Source organism: Octopus bimaculoides, chromosome 4 (assembly GCF_001194135.2).
Source record: "Octopus bimaculoides isolate UCB-OBI-ISO-001 chromosome 4, ASM119413v2, whole genome shotgun sequence".
NCBI classification, from domain to species: Eukaryota; Metazoa; Mollusca; class Cephalopoda; order Octopoda; family Octopodidae; genus Octopus; species Octopus bimaculoides.
In genome coordinates, this window is record NC_068984.1 from 38512713 (window position 1) to 38528099 (window position 15387).

At 34.7% G+C, this 15387-nt stretch overlaps 1 protein-coding gene across 2 annotated transcripts in view; it reads right to left on the bottom strand.

Annotated features, from left to right (window-relative positions):
- LOC106878717 (tumor necrosis factor alpha-induced protein 8) overlaps positions 1-14586 on the bottom strand; it is a 92489-nt gene extending 77903 nt beyond the window's left edge. Inside the window, exons 1-2 of one of the 2 annotated variants that reach the window (XM_014928034.2) lie at positions 13857-14586; positions 8811-8852 (exon numbers count right to left, since the gene is read on the bottom strand). The gene's annotated coding sequence lies outside the window, so the exon portion shown is untranslated. The remainder of the gene's footprint in view (positions 1-8810; positions 8853-13856) is intronic. The other variant, XM_014928027.2, reaches the window with a different exon arrangement.
- Between the last annotated feature and the right edge of the window lie 801 nt (positions 14587-15387).

The window sequence follows — 15387 nt, forward strand, 5'->3', positions numbered from 1 at the left end:
GGGGGGTCCAAAACCATCCCTCTCTTTTCAATTACTTTGTTTTTATTCCATTCTCTATGGAAGCTTATAATATGGAGTGATCTGATAATTTATTGGTGTCTGAAATATCTCCACACAAAACACCACATAAATTCTCAATATATTTATGCAATTTTCAAAAGGTATTACATATAGCTTTGGAAAACACATTCTTACAACTAGCAATTTATAAAACACAATTCTCTTTTTCTCTCTAAACATCAATCTATTATAAACACATGAATCTAAGCTATTGCTGTTATGCTTTCAGAAAGCAATGAGTTGATGAGATTGTTTATACCCAGCGGTAAAGTGTTGTAACTGCATATGACATAACTGGTAATAAGTTGTGTCCTTTTACATGGCACTTAAATCTGCTAGACTCAGAATAGCTAGCTGAAATTAAGGATTATTATAATTGTGGATTCAAAACAGGTGTCATATGTTGAAACTGAAGAAACAGAATCTGGAGTACCAGTCTAAATCACAATTCCATGCATATAATTTTTTGCTTTGGAATAATTATACTAATAACTTGTTAGAACTCAATATATGTGCTTCAGAATAAAGCATTAGGCAAATAAAGGATATAATATGAATTAATGGGATGACAAGGGTAATATGAATTAATGAGATTAAAAGGAACAATGTAATCACATTTATTGGCTTACAGTTGTTTCTGCTCTAAGAAGCAATGCTCTCAGAGCAGAGTGCTTGTACATCATCTTATATATATCTTTCTTGGAGTCTTTAAAATGTAGTGTAGAAATAAATATGTGCTTATTTTAAAGTGCTTTGAGGAAGCTATAAGGCAATGCACAAGTGCTCAGTTCTGAGTACAGTACTTTTCATAGAAACAGTTGTAAGCAATGAAATTGATAATGTAACTCCTGCTCCCTTGTCATTCTATTAATTTACATATATTTTATACATACACACACACACATATATTTACAATATACTCTTATATATACATATATATTTACAATATACTCATATATAATATATATTGACTGTCGGTGGCACGTAAAAAGCACCATCCGAACATGGTCGATACCAGCCTCTCTGCCTTGACTGGCTCCTGTGCTGGTAGCATGTAAAAAGCACCATCCGAACGTGGCTGATGCCAGTGCCGCCTGACTGGGTCCTGTGCCAGTGGCACGTAAAAAACACCCACTGTAATCTCGGAGTGGTTGACGTTAGGAAGGGCATCCAGCAGTAGAAACATTGCCAGATCAGATTGGAGCCTGGTGCGGTCTCCTGGCTTGCCAATCCCCAGTCAAACCGTCCAACCCATGCCAGCATGGAAAATGGACTTTAAACGATGATGATATTTATAATATACTCTTACATATAATATACATATATATTTATGATAGGTACAGGTATGGCTGTATATTTAAAGAAGTTTGTTCCACAACCACCTGATTTTAGGTGCAGCTGCACTGCATGGTACCTTCAGCAAGTGATTTCCACAACAAATGGAAACTGAAAGAAGCCCATTGCAGTGTGTATGGGGCATAGTAGTAGAAGGGACTTACCCATACAATAAGACTAAACCCAAAACTACATGCTGGAAACAACACAGCTATGCCTATATACATATGTACACATGCTTACACGTACACATCTATATATATGTTTACGTATATGGATATATGTGAGCATGCATATGTGTGTGTCTGCATGTATATACATCATTGTAACCTCTCTTGAACTCATGACCATTATATCATATCAGGTTACATCTTGAAGGTTATGCTTTTGCAATCAAAAAGCAGGAGATATCTACAAATACTTAAAAGAGATGGTGGAAGCCCTGAAACCCCAAGATGCAACCAAAAATGTTGATTATGTCACACTTCTGTGGAAGGCATTACTTATGTGATCAGCAGCTGCCAAAAACATGTCATCAAGTTACTATCTCCCATTGCCATATGCTGTTGTTTGCTAAAATAATATACAATGTCATCTGTGAGAAAAAAATGTCCTGGGATAAAAATAGACAATGCCCTTATTGAATATATACATATCAACACAAGGAATATTGGTGGAACATTCCATTGACACTGCCAAAAGTAAACATAACAGACCTGACATAGCTGGCCAAGAGAGGAAAGAAAAATTATGTATAGACAGAGACATCAGCTGTTATGCAGATGTGATAATTTGTTCCAAAACCAGTGAGAAGGAGAATATTTATGGATATGGCTTTGAAACTTGCAATTTTTGTATCCTGATTATAAATACACATTTATATCAATAATTATCGGTGCACTTGGTTATGTAAGCTTTTGTAGATTGTCACCGAAACATTTGCTAAAGATTTTCAAGTGAAGTAAGGCAACCAGCTAATGTGTTCTTTACAAATACAATCAGTAAATGGAACACAAAAATATCAAAGACATTTTTTTTCAATTTCAACATGTACCATATATATTTGTTGTCATCTAAATTCTAGTGGAGTTTTATTTCTTTGTTAGAAACCAGTTTCTTCCTTGGAGGAAAATTTCAATAATACACAAATAAAATAGTTGTGCATACAGAAGTGTGCACACACACACACACACACACACATAAATATTTACCTCTACATATTTCCACATAACTGATTATTATTACCACTAATAATCAATAAACTGTCTGTCACCAATAATTAATAAACCATTTGGCATTCCATGTCATTAATAAGACTATCAGGCTGATGCCCTAGTGAGAAGATATGCAACCAAGAGCACAGAGATTTCCATGCATTGAAAGATGTTGGCAATGTTAATAGATATACAAAGGAATATATGCATACATGCATCCACAAATATACACACACCATCACCATCATCATTTAATGTCTATTTTCCATGTTGGAATGGGTTGGATGGTTTGACTGAAAACTAGTAAGCTGCACCAGGTTTCATGTAAAAACCAATCCTCATTGGATGGAGGCAGATAGTCAACAGGGCGGGGGCAAGGTAATAGCATGGTGTGGGATTTGGCACAATCAAGTAATTGGACCATTTTATTTTGAGGGCCCTGTGACAGGTGATTTATATTGAACATGCTTGTCAACAAGATGATGCCTCACGTGCATTCACTTGAAAGGGGAAAACCTGTCTAGTTTCAGCAGGATGGGGTTCCCCTCCATTATGCATTACAGGTTCATGTATTTCTGATTGCACCTTTTCCAGGGAAATTGCTCAAGCATCGCAGACCAATTGAATGAGCACTGTGGTCACCAGATTTAACTCCCATGGTCTTTTTCTTCTGGGGCTACATTAAATCCCTTGTGTATTCTGAAGATTCATGACCAAGGACACCATCTTCAAAGAATTGCTGAAGTGTGTGAACAAGTCAACGGCAATGAAAAGTTATTTGAGAGGGTTCAGCACAATTTCAAATTCTCTATGAACACTTGTTTAGAGCTACATGGCCAACACTTTGAACATTTGTAATGGATTACCTACTTTATTACTAATAAAGCATACTTGATATCTCCCATGGTGCATGGCCGTGGTCACCCTGTATAATATATAATAATACTCTCGAGTTCGAATGCCAGTGAAACAATTGCAAATTTATGTAATAAAACAATTTGCTCACTCCACTCCTTGCTAACAATTTATTCATATATGATCACTATTTAATAATCATTTTCCATGCTGGCATGGGTTGGACGGTTTGACCATTCAAGCCTGGAGAGCTGCACCAGGCTCAAATTGTCTGCTTTGGCGTGGTTTCTACAGCTGGATGTCCATCCTAATGCCAACCACTTTACAGAGTGAACTAAGTGCTTTTTATGTTGCAGGAGCTTTTTAAGTGGCACCAGCATGGATGCTGCATAAATACACACATGTAACTGAAGTCAAAACCATGTGGCTTGGAAGCAAACTTTAACCACATGTGTGTGAAAGAGAGAGTGAGAGAGAGAGTGGTGTCAATTCCACATAAAAAGCACTCAGTACAATATAAAATAGTTGGTATGAGGAAGGGCACCCAGCCATTGGAAGCATGCCAAAGCAGACAATAGAGCTTGGCACAGTCTTCTGGCTTGTCAGTCAATTCCTATCAAACTATCTAACCCATACCAACACGGAAACAGTACATTGAGGACTAACTTAAGCAACATGTCTATTTTTAAGATTGCAGGATATGATTTGAGGGAGACCAGACTTATTTCTAGCATGTTGAATGACCAGATAGAGGTTCTATTATTGGCTCTGCACATCCTGCATCATTTTGGTCTTTAAAAATCATATTGTAATAATAGAGGTTTTCAAACATCATCTAAGCCATTAAACAGAAGGAAACCAAATCCTACAATTATTAAAAATTCAATGTTGATTACCATTGCGTGTATGTGCGCATGTGCAAGGTGTACACATGTGTGCATGTACACATGCATGCGTGTGCATTTTTTCAGACTCTTTAAATTACATGCTGAGAAAATAAATGAAAGCTAGGAAAAGACAGAGAGAAGAGGGAAATGTTCAAATCTTAACTATATATAAATATCTATGTCTATCATGATCAGCCTTCTATTTGAGATTTTATTTGATAAAAGGTTAAGAAGCTTTTCAGATTACTTTCACAGATGATATTTATGACAGACAGACAGACAGTTTGAGGCAATGAAAGTAAGTAGACAAGAGAAAACTAGATTTCACTTAGGAAAAACCCAGTGTCTTGTAAGACTGGTAATGGCCTGAGTCAGCAGCAATTAGGTCATAGAGTTTGGAGAAGAGTTTGATAAGTTTAATTATCATGAGTAACAAACTTACTTTCACTTATTTCAGTCACTGAACTGTGGTCAAAATGGGGCATCACCTTGGAGGGTCTTTAGTTTAAAATATTTCCCCCAGTACTTCATTTTTGGTTTTTCTTTTTCCTTTTAAGTCTGGAACTTATATTTTTGGTCTCCTTTACTAAACTGCTAAGTTACAGGGACTTATACAAACTAACACTGGTTGTTAAGTGGTGGGATGATAAACACAAAGACATACACATACACTCACAGTTTCCATTTAACAAATTCACTCACAAGGTACTGGTTAGCCCAGAGCTATAATAGAAGGCATATACCCAAGTTGCCATACAATGGGACTGGACCAAAAACTATTTGGTTGCAAAGCAAACTTTTTGACCACACAGCCACACCTGTACTGGACTTTCTTTAGAAATAGCTGCTACAAAATGCAATTAAAGAGACTTGGATATCATGAGTTTGTAATGTGTCATTCTCAGTAGATTCAAAGATGGTATCTGAAAATTATTAAGTGTTCTATCTTGTATTGTTGCTGGTTGTCTTTGACTAAAATCGATTCCTTAGATTGGAGGCTCAAGATAATCTAAACACAGTTGAGAAAGTAACTTTGCCTCAACCATTTTTTGCCTATGAACTCCTTTGATTCCTATTTTACTCTCATAGCCATTCAATGTTTAAAAAACCCATTACATTTTTATGATTATATGTTGTTAGTAATTGTATAAAAATAAGTTATGAAAATTTTGTGTGTATCATAGAAGCATATGCAATTTATTGCAGGTAAATTTTAACAACAAAATCTTATGTGGTCCCCAGTTGAGAACCACAGATCTAACAGAATCATTAGTATTTTGGGTAAGAACATGCTTAGCAGCATTTCTTCTGGTTCTTCACATTCTGAGTTCAAATCCCATTGAGGTCAACTTTACCTTTCATCCTTTTGGAGTTGATAAAATAAGTACCAGTCAAGAGCTGAGCTTGAGACTAAAATCCTCCCCATAAAATTGCAGGCCTTGTACCAAAAGTTAAAACAATTATTTCACTATATGTACTGGACACTTGTGATAAAGGCCATCATCCTAGTAAAATAAAATAGATAAAGAGAAAACTCCTGTTTGTAGTAATCTCCAGACAAGAAAAATGTTTTTTTTTCAATTTACTTTCAGTAATATATCTAATTATTCTCTACCAAGATAATTTAGAGTGTGCATGTAAGTGTAACAACAATTTGTAATTAGGTCTAATGTTACATGTTCGCCACAAATATTGTGACATGAATCAACCAAATCTCTAATTGAGGAAGGACTGTACTAAGAACATACCCCTTCCACAATCCTGGAAGAAAAAAAAAAAACTAAGAAAAGTAAAAGGAAAAAGAAACTCTTGTAATGACAAACAAAACAAGTTTCTGAATAATGAACAGGTTGTTTCAGATGACATCAAGTGAAATTAATGGGTAAGATACTAAAAAAGTACTTGACTTTTAACTTGGAGCTGCTAAAATTAAAGACTGCTGGTAGAAGATTGAGTTACCTTCCTGCCGTTAGGAAACTATGTCAATATCAGAATAGGTTTCATTGATTAGTTCTTATAGAATTAAAAAATGACTAAAAGAGATATATAACTATCCTTTTTTTGTTTTTGATTTTTAATAAGCAAAAACACCATGTTTTTTTTGGGGGGGGGGGGGACATGAGGCAAGTGGTATGCATATCTTTCTAAATGACCTACCTACCAACAAAATATCAAAAGCAGCTTAGAAACTCTAAATACTAAGAGCTTAGTTTATGTAATAGAAGGGATTTTAACAGAAAAAGTTTAAAATACTACAAATATTTATAACCCATTAGTGTTCAAACTGGCCATATCTGGCCCAAATATTCTACTAGTTCAAATTGACCAGATCAAGCTTTCACACCTATCCTACAACGCCATTCCAAAAGCATACAATCCCATCATTGAAATCTCAAGGCTACAAGATAATGTACAATTAATTCAAAACAATGTGAATAAATAGGCATTACATTTGGCAGAGAGATCTGATTGTTAAAGGGTTAATAAGTATAATGTTGCATTTGGTAGCGATGAATTGAATTCAAATGTAGATGTAACACATCTCTCATTTGCAGAGAGAAACAGGATCCTACACAGATTGTTATGTATATACAGAATCATAATTTCTATACTCAGTTTTTACATGCTGGCATGGGTTCCACTGATCTGTTTCAATGGAACATCTCACAACTTTTTGCATGGTCTTTCACCATTTCCTTTGTAAAGCTCAGCATCCTGAGATGGATCTCATCACTAACAGATACCTTTCACTTGCATCATGAAACAATGTTTTACCCAATAATCATTTTTTATGTGCATCACACATCCATAACCTTGCAGTCTTCTGTCTTACACAACTGACAATTCTAATGCTTAGTTCCTATATATTTATGTCTGTGAGCACTCACATACATAAAGACATGAATATACACAAATGCCTTTGGTATCTTTATATGAGTTTATTAGGCAGTACTTCATTCAGCATATTTTTTGATACTAAACCAAACTCATCTTTCAAACGGCCTGCCAGTTCAAAACCACCATTTAAAACCTACTGGGAAAGCTAATGAGGGATCTGCTACATGATCTACTCAACTTATTACAAATGACTACTAAATCTCCCTCAGATAATACTATACTTCCAAGAAAAAAAGAAAATAAAAAAGATTATGGCAGGAATGCCTTTGTTTATAAACTGGTTTAATTAGAGCCAACTTGGTTTAAACAGCAAAAACCTGTTAGACAAGCAATGAGGGAGCCTTTATGCTGCAACTTGATTTACTAAGAACAGCAGTCACATCACCCTCAAATCATGTCTTACTATCTTTTAAAACCAGTGTTGCAAAGACATTAACTCTTAGCTCCTGTATGAGTCAGTAGAGCACAGGGCTGCATCAGCTAGCCTGTCCTGAAATGCACCAGATTACAAGAATCATACTAACCTTGTTTACATTCATTTTGAAGGCAGCGAGGAACTCTTTAGAAAAAACTAATACCTTCTATTATTTCTAGTCTGTAATAGAATCATTACAGGACTGGGCTTTTGATTCATGTATGATATTAAGATTTAAATATGCAGCTTCCTAAATACACAACGCCTGATAAAAGACAGAATAGTCACAACTGATAGACCTGACTCACTAATTTATAGAATTTGTGTGAGTGGGTAAATTTCAGAGGAAATGTGACATCTGCTCTTTCTTTTAACAGGTTTACTTCATAGTCAAATTCCTGTCCACCCTGTACATTATTAAGTACTAATTTTCAATCAGCTCACCAAATCCCATTACAAACTCAACTACTCACTTGTCTCTGCATTGCCTAAAATACTGCTTGCTGGAAAAACTATCTTGCTGAGCCAATAAGAGAATCACTACATGACTGACCTGCAAGAAACAGCACACATATACAACTTACTCAAAATACACTCCGTGTTAGAAAAGAACAGGATAATTTGATCCAAAGTACACTGTACTTGGAAAAAGACAAGATGGTCAGCTTGATCAAGGTTGACCTAGAGCTAAAAAAAAAAAAAAAAAAAAAAACAATTATCTACAGGTTCTTTGTAATTTTAATGATTCTACTAAATTAACCAAACTCAGATCAGGACAATATTTCTGTGAAATTGACCTGGATTCTTGAAGCTATTTGCTCACAGCTTTCATGATTATGCTAGTCATTGAAAGAAAAGTCAACACAACCTTATCATCATCATTATAACATTCACTTTTCCATGCTGGCATTGGTCAGACAGAATTTGTAGAGGCAGCTAGATACCCTTCCTGTCACCAACCCTCACTTATATTGATATTATTTAATGACATGATCCATACAATCTGCTAAGCTTTCTCCAGTTTTAGATGGTTTGGAAATGAGAAAAAAAAAAAAAAAAAAAAAAAAAAAAAAAAAAAAAAAAGCAGCCTTTTTATGTTGTCTTTTTCAAGGTAAATTTGAGATAAGTATATAAATAAAACAATACCTCTGCAAACCTGCTGTGGTGAGCAGTGCTTCTGCATGGTACCTATTTAAAGTAAAGTGAACAGAGAAAAAGTTAAAGTGTCTTAGCTAGAGATAATCTAGCATTAGTGATAGTATACTAATTGTCGAATTTTGGGGCAAATGAAGGCAACACTTTAATAACTTATATCTCATTGTGTATCTTGATACCTATGTAAGTAATACATCCATAATAATAGCTAAAGCAACATTTCAGAAATAAGCTTGAGAATTCAGAAATTAATATAAATAGAAATGTTAATGTAGTTAAAATGTTACAAAAAATTTGAAAATTAGGCAGCCAACTCTGTCAAAGCCTAGTAGATAAAATGGGACATTTGAATTGTGGGTGGGTAGATATATCATGAAATTCTTGTCAATGGATATGGCTAACTAGGAAAGTAGGAGTTAAAAAATAAAAGATTGAGAAAACAGAATGCGTTTTGTCTGTTATAAGACAACTTCAGGGATAATTTGAGATTACAGATAGTAAGGAAGAGATGGTGTGTACATGAGATATCTTGCACTAAAACTAGGATTCCATATAGTGAAGCCACAATAGAAGACAGTCACTACCCACAGTCTTTGGAGACCTTCTGTGATTAGTCAGAAGGAGGTGCAAGGTTAGTGCAGTTTATAATGTAGATTTGATAAGTTGGAAACGACTATTATTAAGAGAATAAATTGTAGGGTAGGAGTTCCACTAAATGGCAATCTTTTGAATAAAGTACTGTGTAATAGCCTATGTAACAGCATAGGGTTTAAGGAGAGAAATACAATGAAGAGAGGGGGGGGGAAGGGAGTGTTTCTGGAAAGTTCAAAAGAGCAAAGTTCATTACAGTGGTAGAGAGAAAGGTTATTCAGAGATAGAAGATTTTCAACAGATGGTTTTCTGCAGAATAGGATGTGAATGATCAAAAGATGTTTACCATCCCGTTTATGAAGGCAGCACTCCAAAATAAAGAGATATTTGAATCTTGTAATGATTCAGCAATTGCTCTGGGATGAAATATTTAGTTGAACTAGTAGGCAGTCATTTCTGTTTGAAGTAGTTTCAGCAATATTAAGAATATGATGCTTCTAAGAAAAATTGCTGGAATACTGAGGCCTAGTGTATTTGTTGGTAAAAAGAAAATTCTTAAACTTGGTATTTATTAAGAAAAGAAATGTGATATGGATCATCATCTTTGAAGTATGTGTCATGTGCATTTAGTCAGGTGTTATTGAATTTTAAGATCCCAATAGGAAGGCAGAAGGAAAGAGGATGAAAAAGTTTGGAAATTAGTTAAATATAAATACCAATAATTTTGTCCGATATGTTTTAACCATTTGAGTAGGATCAAGTAAATGTTGTTCAGAGTAATTTGTATAGAATTAGCAAAGGTTTGATCAATTAGTATATTTGGAGGATAAAAGAAATTTAAAAGAAGAGTTGGTGGTTTAGAATAGTTACCTGTAGTACAGCTAGTGTTTATGAAGTAGTATTGTAGTATTTAGAAGATAATAGGAGCAACAGATATTAGTGTAGCAACAGAATTTGAGTTCTGAAAGTTGCAGTCAAACTAGCAGCAGGAGAAACTGACTGGTGAAAAAGATGTTTAAAACTATAGAAATCACAGTTTCTGTACTAGCTGGGTCAATGTGGATACAAGTTGGAAAGTCAGACACAGTTATGGTTATTAAAATTGTAGTAAACCTTCTTTGAGGAATGAAAATCTTTAGTGGATAACATCGATGGAAGAGGTGAGACAATGAGAGTTGAATAGATTATTTGGAACAAGTTGAGTGTTATATAGTAACTGGAGCTCTTTATTGGTCATGATTAGGTGACAGATATGTGACAGAGAGTGGGCATACATAGGTACACATTTTCTTAAGGCTGAAATTGATGTGAAAAGTACAGAGATGGTAGTTGAGGTCAGCAGTGGTCTTAGAATGTTAGCTAAGTTGTATTAATCTAAGAAAAGTGTATTTGGTTTAGGAAGATAAACATTAATATAGTAAGTCGGAACACAGCAGAAGTAGAAAGAAAAACAATATCTGGAAAACATGCAGGTAAGTGTACAAGATAAGGGAACCGTCTGGAATTATAGATTTGTAGGGAAGAAATTAATGTATAAGATGGATACAAATGGAACTTAAGTAAAGAGAGATATGCTAAAGACAAACAAACAAGTGAGACGGGTAAATATGCAGAAAGAGAGAGATTAAGACTAATATAATGGGACTAAATATAATTAGCTAACAGCTAGCTAAATACAAAACATATTGTGGAAAGAAAAAGGACGGTCAAAGAGATACCAGTAAGAAAAAAAAATTAGATTGACAGAACCAAAGAGGAAACAAACAAAGTGGAACTGTCATAGTAAGATAAGAAACATCCGGGAACAGAACTGAAAAAAATATAAATAAGAACTTCCTCAGTTACCACACAAAACAGAAACGGAACAATAGACAGAAGAGATGTATATGTTTGGTTGAGAAGGGGGATACAATGCAAAAATGTACAGTAATCATTATATACCAAATATTACGGGTGAATATTTTGTAATAAATAACATGAAGAGATTTAATTAGAGATAAACATTATTGAAGGAAGTGTGATTTCCATGGGTTTACTCACAACTAGCTCATCATAACATTCCGAATTAGATATAAAATAAGAAATAACGGTGAGATTAAATGAAAGACAATATTAATCACTTGTTGGATTTACAGAATAAGTCACCTCTTTTCTAATTAGTCTAAGAGACTAGATAAAAGAGAGAGAAATACAAAATTTCTGGAAATAAAAAAAAAGTTTGCTATTGCAAACAATCACCTAGAACAAATTCTAGGCATAGAACAGGTGGGAGACATTCTTGGATATGACGCTATTCGGAAACGCTCCAACGCCACCCAGAGCTAGAGTAGCCCCTCGCGTTTTCGGCAACCTTATACTAATTTTACCAATCTAGATGGATTGGAACAATAAGCTTTGAACTTGTTAAAGGTGGCTATCATTTCTGGCTCTCTTGCCTCCTCAGCCAACAGTTCACCAGTAAACTTCTATTTATATAGAATAACACATCTTTAGTGCTTTTGCATTTGCACAGGTTTAACACAAGAGGGAAACATTGTTCTACAAGCTACATGTGTAATGTATGTTATTAATTGCTACAATATTTGATTATCAGTATTCAGGCGAGGTGTTACTTAACGGCCAGTAATATTTAAAAAAAAAAAAAAAGCAAATATAATTTAGGCTTTATAGTAATTATCTTGAATGCCCACACCAAACAGCCGCTTTTAGCGCCAATTGACATAATAGATTTGAACAATTAAGCACCAGAAAAGAAAAAAAAGAAAGAAAGAAACTGTTTATAAATAAATTAGTAGTTCTGGAAAATAAACGATGTCGCCAAGTGGCAAATTTAGACAATAGCAATAACAACCACTATGTGTTTGGAAAAGAATGTCAAGCATGGGAAGAGAAAAAAGATAAACGTTGGTAGGTGGTTATAAAAGAAAAAACAAAAAAACAGCTGGTCAGTTGAGAAGTAGGATGGGTATTCTTAGAGTAGGTTCTGAAAAGTGGTTCTTGTCCAAACATTGAGAGACCCAACAAGAAGCAACTATGTTGCAACCGAAAGAGATAGTGAATAATTTTATTTGAAAATTAAAATTATTTATTTGAATTTTTTTTTTAAATTATAGAAGAATGTGTCAAGTAAATAATGCATATGACGATTTATCACACAAGCTAGAAGTTTCAATTTATTTCTTAGACATGAGGTCGTCTGCGTATATATATATATATATATATATATATATATATATATATATAGATAGATAGATAGATATATATAATCGTTTGACCAACGTTGCTTATATTGTATCGGTCCAGTAAGGATGATAGGAAAATTCAGTTTTATTTGAAATTGCATCACTGTAGTATTGAATTTAATCACGTCCGTTTCCTATCCTCTCCGCCAAATTCCACCCTTTGATAGCAGGCGACCACTACATGTAAAAAGATACGAGCATAATTGAGATATCGATACCTCAATATCACTAGTGTTTCAGCTACAGATCATTTCATTGAATACTGATCAAGTCACCAACGGTATCAATAATTTTCTATAGTGACATAAACATGAGGAAGCAAAGAGAAAAGATACAAATGGATGGCTCACACCTCCCGCCATATTATTATTTATCCCCCACAGTTCTTGTTTATTTGCACAACATATTAATTGCATAACGCATACTCCGATAAAACGAAATGACAACATCCACGGTTACGCATTGCATACACAGTGAGAAGTGTTTATATATATATAAACACATTGCCGTAAATGACAGTAAATGTTTATGTATAGGAATCATTTAATAACAAAAATGTACTAAAAAGTCTAATATCAGTTGAAGTGGCTGATTGTAGATTTCAAATTCCGATAGTCTCCAAAATGTCAAATTAGAACGAAATGGAAGAACAGATTATAAATAAATAAAGAAACGGTTATAAAATTAAATTGTTTAAATGCTAATTCGATTTTGTCTATTTAATAAATTCACTAAAATAGGTTTGTTATGATTGTTTAGCAATCGGTAAAATATCAAAATTGAGTGGTGACCGTCACCAGCTAGGAGTGTAGCAAAAATATTAAAAAAAAAAGTTATGGTAGTAGTAATTCTATAGAACAGTGGCATTTCACATATCATGCAATAGCTGCATCATAATTCGGTACTGGTTCCCGCTATAATTAAAACCGTTGTATTTATGTGCGTCTGAATATGCACACGTCTGGATGTGTGTGTGTGTGTGTATGTTATAACGTATAACCCAGACTTTCTCTGATTGTAAATAATTTTCACCACCGCCACCACTCATTCTTTATGGCACTCCCAGACATAAACAAGCACAGACAAGTAGTATTTTGTTACGATGTAAGGAGGAAAAAATATCGAAGCGATTTCGACAGCTGTATGCAAATAAAATGACTTTGAAAAACGTTACAGAGATGTTGAGGATAATAATGTAACTTACCGGTCGTAAAGAAACCTTAGCAGTTATAAATATTATCGATGTATCTGTTGTAAACCGTCTTCGCGATCGAGTCGAGGTGATCTAGGATTATTTCCCACTCCTTAACCAGTAAAACATTCCAGTCAGCTAAGTAAGCAAGTAAAAGCACCGAAAAAGTTTTTCCTCGAAGTTTAGAAACACTCACAATGTGGGCGAGTCTATTCAGTGGTTTGATATAGGGGTGTATATCACTGCAGTTGTCTTTTTCTCTTTCCTTTTTATATTTTTTTCTGTCTTTTCGTTATTTTTACTACTCTATCCCGACGTTCTCTTCTTGTTTATACATTTAATCTCATATGATCGAGTTATTTCTTTTCACTTTTGGTTTTCGAAATCTGCCTGTTCAACTTTTTATCTTTTTTTCTTTCTTCTCCTTTTTTTTTTTTTCGTTTATCTGATCGTTGATAGGTCAGTCGCTCCTCAGTACTATCGTGGTAAACTTCGTTCTCTCGTCAGGATTAACAAAAATGTTTTCTTTTCTGTCTTTCTCTTTGAGTAAGCTGAAAAAAAATGAATGTTTATCTATTTATCATTCTCTTTCACATGCATTTCGCAATTCCAATGACACTCAGTACTACATGCATATGAACCTCAACCATGAAAATTATAGTAAATTTGTTTTTTTCTAGTCGGCAGCCTACCGCCCTCCCTCGCTCTCTGTCTCCCCACTCTCTCTCTCTCCCTCTCTGTCTCTTCTTTCTCTCTCTCTCTCTCTCTCTCTCTCTCTCTCTCTCTCTCTCTCTCTCTCTCTCTCTCTCTCTCTCTCTCTCTTTCTGTTTTTGTTTTTGTTGATGTTATCAGTATCTCAATGTTACCATGTTATCACGCAATTAAAAGGGTTGCATCTCGGTTCATTATTGCTATTCCATTGGTCGAGGTGAAACCTTCAGCTAAAACAGGAACGCATGAGGATGAATTTTAATTACATTCTAAAAGAAGTACATCAAGTCACACACAAGTACTTTTAGCAACTCCGTTGAAGTTATCAGCTTTAAAAAAAAATTTTTAAACCCCGAAAAACAGAACCTTGTTTCAGTCATTGCACTGTGACCATACTGCAGCACCGCCTTGAAGGTTTTTTTTTTTAATTGATCTCAATACTTATTTTTTAAAGCCTAATATTCTATCGGATTTCTTTTGCCGAACCGCTATGTTACGAGAACGCAAACAAACCAACACCGGTTGTCAAGCAGTAGTGGGGAACAAATACAGGCGCACACACACACATATATGTATGTATGTTTATACCTATCTATCTATCTACCTACACACACACACACACACATATGCAACGGACTTCTTTCAGTTTCCGTCTCTCAAACCCATTCACAAGACTTTGGTCGGTTCGGAGCTACAATATAAAACATTTGCCCAAGGTGCCACGCAGTCGGGCTGAATCCGAAACCATGTGGTTTAGAAACAAACTTCTTACCACACAGCCACGCCACATATATACACATTCACTCTATATGACGTCACAAGTTTATCTTAA